We start from the raw sequence: 8,475 nt of genomic DNA on the forward strand, positions 1-8,475 counted from the left end.
CGGAGATGTATGATCCGTGTTCTCCGTGATGGAGATAATGCTATCACCGATGATGGCGCCCTTCAATCCCACATTTATGCGTTTTACCGGGAGCTTCTGGGATCTTCGGGGGTGGGATCAACATCTCTGCACGACTCAATCTGGGATAATGAGCGATTGGTCTCTGCATATGATAATGCCATCCTCACTAAGCCTTTCACGCTTGATGAGATAACAGCTAACCTAAACCAGATGAGGGTGAACACGGCGCCCGGGCCTGATGTCCCGGTCATCTTCTATAAGCGGTTTTGGAACATAGTGGGACCACAATTCGCTCACCTTGTGAATGAATTCACCAGTGGCCGAATAGACATTAAATGCCTAAATTATGGGGTGTTGGCTTTGATTCCGAAGATGCCGGGTGCAGACCAAATTAGACACTTTCGCCCCCTCACGCTCATTAATGTCAGCTTTAGGCTGATTGCTAAGGGATTTGCCTCTCGCATTGCTCTGGTGGCAGACAAGATTATTGATAATCTTCAATCCGCCTTTATTAAAGGGCGAAGCATCCTGGACGGTGTAGCGGTGCTCCATGAGGTGCTTCATGAGATAAAGAATACAAAGGAAGAGGTGTTCATTCTCAAGCTCGACTTTGAGAAAGCCTATGACCGGGTCCGGTGGGACTTCATTGAGGAGGTGCTACACAAGAAAAACTTTGATCCGCAATGGGTGAGCTAGATGCGACAAATTGTGAGGGGTGGGCAAACTGCTATTAATATTAGTGGCTCGATTGGCCCATATTTCCGCAACGGAAGGGGACTGCGGCAGGATGACCCGATCTCTCCCCTTCTGTTCAATATTGTGGCAGACGCGCTGGCTTCGATTTTGGACAGCGCCAAAGCTGCCGGTCACATCTCGGGTGTTGCTGAAAGGGTGGTACCAGGTGGGCTGTGCCACCTTCAATATGCTGACGACACCCTCATCCTCATCAAGAACAATGAAGAGGCGATTGCTAACCTCAAGTTTTTACTCATGTGCTTTGAGGCCATGTCAGGTCTTAAGATAAACTTTGATAAGAGTGAGGCCTTTGTCACGGGAGGTGACTTGGAGTCCCAGCTTAGAGCAGCCCATATGATGAATTGCGAGTTGGGATCTATTCCCTTCAAGTATTTGGGCATGCCCATTTCGGATCGGGCTCTGTCCATGGCTGATTTTGATCCAATGGTGGACAAGGCGGCTAAACGAGTGGAACCGTGGCAGGGTAAATTACTAGCCTCGGGAGGCCGGCTAGTGCTTATTAATGACTACCTAACAAACATTCCTATGTTTGTCATGGGCTTTTATCTTTTGCATGACGGGACCCATGAGAAACTCGACAAGATTCGGTCCAGATTCTTTTGGGCTAAGGAAAATGGAAAACAAAGGTACCATATGGTCAAATGGGATGCGATTGCATCCCCTAAGGAGGTGGGTGGTTTAGGTATTATCAACTCCAGAGTTATGAATTGGTGCCTTATGACGAAGTGGGCCTGGAAATTTTTGACGGGACAAGGTGGGCTATGGCTCTCCATATTCAAGGCTAAATATCTTGAGGATGATGGAGTGACCTTTCGACCGCGGGTCCGACGGTAGCAGTTTGCAAACGATGTTCGCAAGGTGCAACCTTTGTTGCGGCTTGGGACGAAATTTGTGGTGCATAATGGACAATTGACGCTATTTTGGAAAGATGTTTGGTGGGGTGAGTGATCGCTTGACATGTCATACCCCAATCTCTTTGCGATCGCGGGACAGCAGGAGGCACGTGTTGCGGATATATGGGTGAACGGGCGCTTCCGGCCATCTTTCAGGAGACCCCTTGGGCCTAGCGATATCCAGGAATGGGAGGACCTTCGGGAGGCCATGGCCGCGGTGCGGCTTTCTGCTGAGCGCGACGAAGTCCATTGGCGATTAGAGCCATCTGGAGCCTTTTCTACCGGCTCTTTGTATAAGGAAATCTTCAAAGCCCCCCCAATTTATGATCTGCGGTCGCTTTGGAAAGCAAGAATGCCAGCAAAAATTAAAATCTTCTTATGTCAGCTGGCTCGAAACCGGATTCCCAGCGGTGACCAGATCCAAAAAAGACACGGCCCGGGAGATGGCTTGTGTGTTTGGTGCAGAGAAGAGGGATCTAGCAGCCACATTATTTTTCGATGCATTGTGGCTCGGATGGTGTGGAGCTCCCTTCAAGAGGCGACTGGATGTTCGTGGAACCCGAGTGGTTTCACTGAACTATATGGGCTCATCATGGCTAGCAATGCCCAGGATCGGAAGCTAGCTTGGCTTGGCTTTGGGGCGCTTGCTTGGTCTCTCTGGACTACACGGAACAAAGCTACCATTGAGGGAATTTTCTTTAAACATCTGGCTGATGTTGTGTATAAATTGGTCATCCTTTAGCAGCTTTGGAAGGGGTTGACGAGATAACGGGACCGCCCCGGAGTGGAGCGCCTCATCTCCCGCTTGAAGGCCAAGTGTGCTGAGCTCCGGCGTGCCGGATCGAGGGCTGCAACGGCCGGCGTGCCGCCCTCCTTCGACCCCTGACTGCTCCTGGAGCGGCCTTCTTCCCTACCGCCCGCGACCGGGGCTGCGTCGCTGTACTAGGCCGCTGTGCCTTGTAACCCTGTTTTTTGGCTGTGTTTGTCTTTGTACTTTGCCGACTATTTGTACTCTAAGGGCCTCATTCTTAAGGCCGGGCAAGCGCCTCCTATCTAAAAAAAGGTGATTATCGATGTTCTTGTAGTAGCATCAGATTTGTTTGTTTGCAAAGCCCTCGTTTGAACGTATTTCAGCCTGAAAATTTATACAGTTGTGTATTATGTCTTCATCTATATCTATATTGTTTCAGAATTTTCTGAAATGTAAAAATATGAATTTTCATGAATTTGAGTTTCGCATTTGGAGGCCTCCATGGATATCAGCCATTCTTGGCTCTATATGGACATCAGTCACGCTTCTATGGGGGTATCAGACACCTCTGTTCCAGTAGGGAACAAGCTTCAAACTTGGCTGCAACATTTCCGCCTAATGACATCGTTGCTTCGTCAACATCTTCATCGAGCTCAGCAACCAATGAAGGATTCTGCTGAGCATAAATGTACATAGTGGAGCCGTACATACAAACTTCTCTGGCGCGCAAAGCCAATGCAAAACTTGTCTTTCGTTACTTTGGGCCATACCGAGTGTTGGAGCCACTCAGAAATCAAAGATATGGACTTCTAACTGCTCGGACATGCATCAGAAGAACCATCCCATCTTCCATGTTCACAGTTGTGTGCAAGAGTGCCAACGACAAGTACCGTGCACCAGGAACTGCCTCGCCTCACTGACGATCAACTATCGCTGCAAACTCAAAAGCATGTATTGGATCGCCGCACCAAATGTCGTGGGGGTTCCACCATTGAGGGGATCCTTGTGCAATGGTCTAATTTACCAAAGCCGCACAAAAGCATGTATTGAAGGAGCTTCACGTGAGATTTCCCAGCATTGCGGCTTGGGGACAAGACGCTGGTCAAGCCACTACTAGGGATCAACGCCCATAGAGGATCCGACAGCCATCCAACCGGTACCCTACTGCTAACTGCAAGACTACACAAAGTCGAGCACCGCACTGTAATCGACATGAAAGGAAATCCCAGACAACACATCTCTCTCTCTCTCTCTCTCTCTCTCTCTCTCTCTCTCTCTCTCTCTCTCTCTCTCTCTCTCTCTCTCTCTCTCTCTCTCTCTCTCTCTCTCTCTCTCTCTCTCTCTCTCTCTCTCTCTCTCTCTCTCTCTCTCTCCAGTGGTTAGTCTCGGCAATCAGAATGAAAATATGTGTCCTAGTTGTGTAAGGCCAGACGCAGCAAAGGCGAGGTGTGGGTGTTCATCCATTATTGAAGGCGTTGTTGCGGAAGAAGTAGATTTAGTCTCAATGCTTTATTCATATCTTATAATGAGTGTATTGTGGTTGCTTATGTTCTGTACTTTATTTATTGATGTTTTCGACCCGATTGCCTTATGTCAACTTTAATAAAAGAAACGGTCGTATGCATCATAACAATGCAGAGGTTGGGGTTACCACCATCTTTAAATTAATTGTCAGCTGGTTCAAATGTGACATATATGTTTGTTGCCCCTAACGTTAAGTTTAGTGTTATGCTTACATATTATGGTCACCATACTTACAAATTTGGATCAATCAGTTAGCTAGATCCTCGGAATGTCGTAGCAACGCAGTTGAGGACGAGCCGGAAGAAAGACCGCCGTCGCCGGTGTTACCAAAGAAGAGCAAACATCACTGGAGCTGGAGGTGGAGCTGTCAATGGAGAAAGCCTCATACGGGCCAGAGGACGACGCAGGGCCCGGCACAGTCCTGTACATGTGCAATGGGAGTTCTCGCAGCCTGTCCTCATTGGACTGCAGGACGTACCGGCCAGGGTGCTCGCACTAGAGCCCGTCGACAAGCACCCGCACCATCCACCGCTCGTCCGCCTTGTCACCAACGTTTTGGCTACCGGATCCCAAGAAAATACGAGGGTGGGCGAGAAACGCGGATACCACGGTTACCGTGAAATTCCGAGGAAATACCGCTCGAATTTTTTAAATGCAATTTGAATTCAAAATTTCCTGAGCTAGGAATATATTAGCACTGAGCTCAATTAGTTCATGAAGCTGCTGTTGGCGCAGTGGTAGGATCGAATCTGCAATTGTGCTTTTGAATTTTTATTTAAGAGTTGGTAAGCAAAAAAGTACCGGGACTCGACCTAGCCATGTTTACCACCAGACCACGGTAGCTTACCTACTTGACCAGACTATCGCTGTTGAAATTCAAAATTTTCAAAAAAAATCGAATATTTTTGCTCGGTACGCAGCTTTCTTGCGGGGTAGCGAGAAATGCGGGAACCGGGCGGTAACCGAATTTTCCGCTGCAGGAGGACGACACTGAAGTTGTACATGGTCGTCGCGTGTTGAAGAACTCCAGATAGATGTACCCGACTGTCCCGAGCACGGCCTTGGTGGTCTACATCAACCCTGTGTCGTGGTTGAAGAGCCGGGCCAACCCGAAGTCCCCGTGCTTGGTGCTCATCGATGAGTCAAGCATGATGTTGCTTGGCTTGATGTCGTCATGCATGACGCACTGCTCGCACCATGGAGGTAGTGTAGCACGGATCCCAAGCCAAGGATTATCTTCTACCTCTACGGCCATGACAAATACCGGATATCCTTGCCGTAGAGGTGCATGTCTAAGCTGCCCTCGGTGCCGAGCTTATAGACGAGAAGGAGACCCCTGTAGCTGTCGTACCAGCCCAGCAGCTGAAATAAGGTTGCGATGCTTCTGTCTGCTGATAATTCTCACCTCTGGCTTTAACTCATTTCTCCCCTGCAGCGACGACTCCGCCGACAATGTTTTTTTAGTCCAACGCTTGGCAGAGTATATTTAGGCGCGCGCTGAGCCAAGGAGTAAACTTTTTACTCCTTTATACGGGCGGCAATGCTATACGTACAAACAGTTTACGAGCTTTTACAGGGTGGTTAGTCTTCATTGGCCAATAGGTGAGCGGGACGGCCCACCCCCTGAAAATCAGAGGGGGGAGGTTTGTGATTGGTTGTTAGATGAAAAGAGCCTGTAAAAGCCTGTAAATCTTTGTATGTCTAGCATTTTTGTTATACGGGTTAGGAGTTCTCTAGCCTTTTAAGAAATCAGCTAGAGACGTCCTTATTACAAATCTGGGTGAGTCTACCTATATCCTTGGAATGTCATAGCAACGCAGTCGAGGACGACTCAGAGAAAGAGCTTTGCTACATCTACAGGCCATTTCGCACGGAAAGGAAGTTACGGATTGACATGGCCCAGTTAAAATCAAAAGGTGGGGTCAGCTAAAATCAAGGTGGGATGAATTTGTGATGGAGAGGAGGACACATCTCCCTGTAAAATCAGTCCGTGGCACTCTTTCCGTAAGTGTAGAATTTTCGCTCAGAGAAATGGGTGATGTTGCCGATGCTGACCGAAGAAGAGCGAACGCAACTGGAACCCAAGCTGTCAACGGAGAAAGACCCGTACGGGCCAGACGACGCGGGATCCGGCACGGTCCTGTACATGTGCAGCGGCAGCGCCGGTAGCCTCACCTCGTCGGACTGCAGGACGTGCATGGCCTGCGCGATGGACGGCCGCTCGCCCTGGTCTGGGTGTGCACACCAGAGCCCGACGACGAGCACCCGCTCCATCCATCGAGCATCCGCCTCGTCACCCCTCAACCGCTCGTCCGCCGCGTCAAGGATCGCATTCCTCCCATACAGGCCCCAAACCCAGCTGAGCAGTGTGAAAGACCTCTCCGGGGTCTCCATCACCGGCCGTCGGCCAGAGGTGATCTCTAGGAGGACGATGCCGAAACTGTAGACATCCGACTTGGTGCTAGGGCGGCGCGTGTTGACGAACTCTGGGTCGATGTACCCGACGGTGCCTAGCACGGCCTTGGTGGTCTGCATTGACCCGGCGCCGTGGTCAATGAGCCGGGCCAACCCGAAGTCCCCGAGCTTGGTGCTGAGCGATGAGTCGAGCATGATGTTGCTCGGTTTGATGTCGCCGTGGACGATGCATTGCTCCCACTCTCCGTGGAGGTAGCGCAGCGCCGACCCCAGACCGAGGATGATGTTGTACCTCTGTGGCCATGTTAGATACGTGCCGTCCTTGCTGTAGAGGTGCTTGTCGAGGCTGCTCTCCGCGACGAGCTCGTAGACAAGGAGGACCCCCTTGCGGCTGTCGCACCAACCCAGCAGCTGCACAAGGTTGCGATGCTTCAGTCTGCTGATGATTCTCACCTCTGCCTTGAACTCCTTCATCCCTTGCGCCGACGACTCCGCTGACAAGACCTTCACCGCCACCGCACGGCGGTCTTGGTCACCACCGACAGCAGCTACGGGTGTGAGCGTGAGGTGACCCCGGTAAACGCTCCCGAAGCCGCCTCGCCCGAGCTTCTCCTCCTCGGCGAAGTTACTCGTTGCGGTGACCAGCTCGTGGTACATGTACCGTCGGGGGCCTCCGGCAGCCACACCTCTCTCGAGGTCAGCTCTGTCGTCACACTCTTCTTCGCTGTCCTCATTTGCTCTTCTTTTCTTGTGTCGCCGCCATCCCAACACTGCGGTCGCACAGACCAACAAAAAAAGCAGAGGAACTAGGACAGATGCTAGGATCGGTACCAACTTATTGTGGAGGTTGCGGCTGCTGGTTTGAATTGGGAGAGGGGGTTCGGCAGGTGGAGATTCAAGCGTGGAGCTGAATGACCATGACAGTATCTGGTGCAGCTCGACGACTTCGCCAGTGGCCGCGGAGAAACCGACGGAGACCTCCTCCGGTAAGTATTTTCTCAGATCGACGGTTGTACTGACCTGGTAGAAGGCATCATCGATGAGGAGACCAACGGCCAGCATCTTGGAGTCATTCTGGTACTTGACGGTGGCTTTCATAACATGGAGCGACGTGAGGTTCTTGCCCGGTCTCGCCGTGCTCGTGGACGCCGTGGAGTTTACAGAGTTGATGTCGATGCCGACATGGTTCCCGTTGATGTCACGATATTGGGAGTTGTAGAAAGTGTCGAACTCGACGGCCACGATTCGGCCGTCCCCTGTCCCATTAGTGTCGGTCGGGAGGAGGCCGAGGCCGCCGCCGGCACTCCGGGGCGGGCGCACCGAAGGGAAACTCCCGAGGAAGAAGGCCATCCCGTCGCCTGTCAACGGCAGGCTGTCCTTGTCCGGGGTGATTCGGAAGGAGAAGGTGGTGGTGAAGCTAGCCATCTCGCCGGTGGCGCTGCTCCACAGCGGCACTTTGTGGTCGTACCATGCCCGGCCTACGCTGCTCTGAATGTTTTCATCACGCGTGTTCTTTGTCAGCTCCAGCCTCCAGCCACGACGTGCTGACGAGTGCATCGCCGTCGACGGCGATGGATGAACCGTCTCTTTGGTTGGAGAAGTTGAGGTCGAAGAAGAGTGAGAAGGCCCGGCGCGGCGCATAGTAGAGGCATAGCAGCAGCACAAATACTAGGGTGGTAGGAGGAGGACGGCGAGAGCCCATGGCCTGGTGTTTGGAAGGAGGAAAGCTTGAGCACTATTAATGTTAGGGGAATAGTCTCGAGGGTCAAATTTGAAGTTTTTAACGCGAAAGCAGAAGTGCGTGATAGCACATGAAAGCAACCGGAGAGCCAATGGTAGCACACGGCTCGGGCGGAGCTCCAAATGGTTGCACAGGACAAAAGTCACCAGCTTCAATAAACTGGCCGATGCACTCAAATCTTTTGTTCTTACATGTACTTATCTTTTTTGTTTATACTTAAGAGCACCATCTGCCGGCGACCGAGACGGGAGAGACAATATACGGTGTCAGTGTGTGACGCTTGCCGGCCGGCAAGCTAACCCTTTTCTTGAAATATATTGTCTGCTTTCCTCCATTACTTTGGACTTTTGAAACAAATGACTGAAGCATGAATT

General features: G+C 51.2%; 1 pseudogene; it reads right to left on the reverse strand.

Moving 5' to 3' along the window:
* Nucleotides 1-4,192: 4,192 nt before the first annotated feature.
* LOC123154957 (L-type lectin-domain containing receptor kinase IX.1-like) lies at nt 4,193-8,062 on the reverse strand (annotated as a pseudogene).
* Nucleotides 8,063-8,475: the final 413 nt, after the last annotated feature.

The sequence above is a fragment of the Triticum aestivum genome, chromosome 7A (genome assembly GCF_018294505.1).
Source record: "Triticum aestivum cultivar Chinese Spring chromosome 7A, IWGSC CS RefSeq v2.1, whole genome shotgun sequence".
NCBI classification, from domain to species: Eukaryota; Viridiplantae; Streptophyta; class Magnoliopsida; order Poales; family Poaceae; genus Triticum; species Triticum aestivum.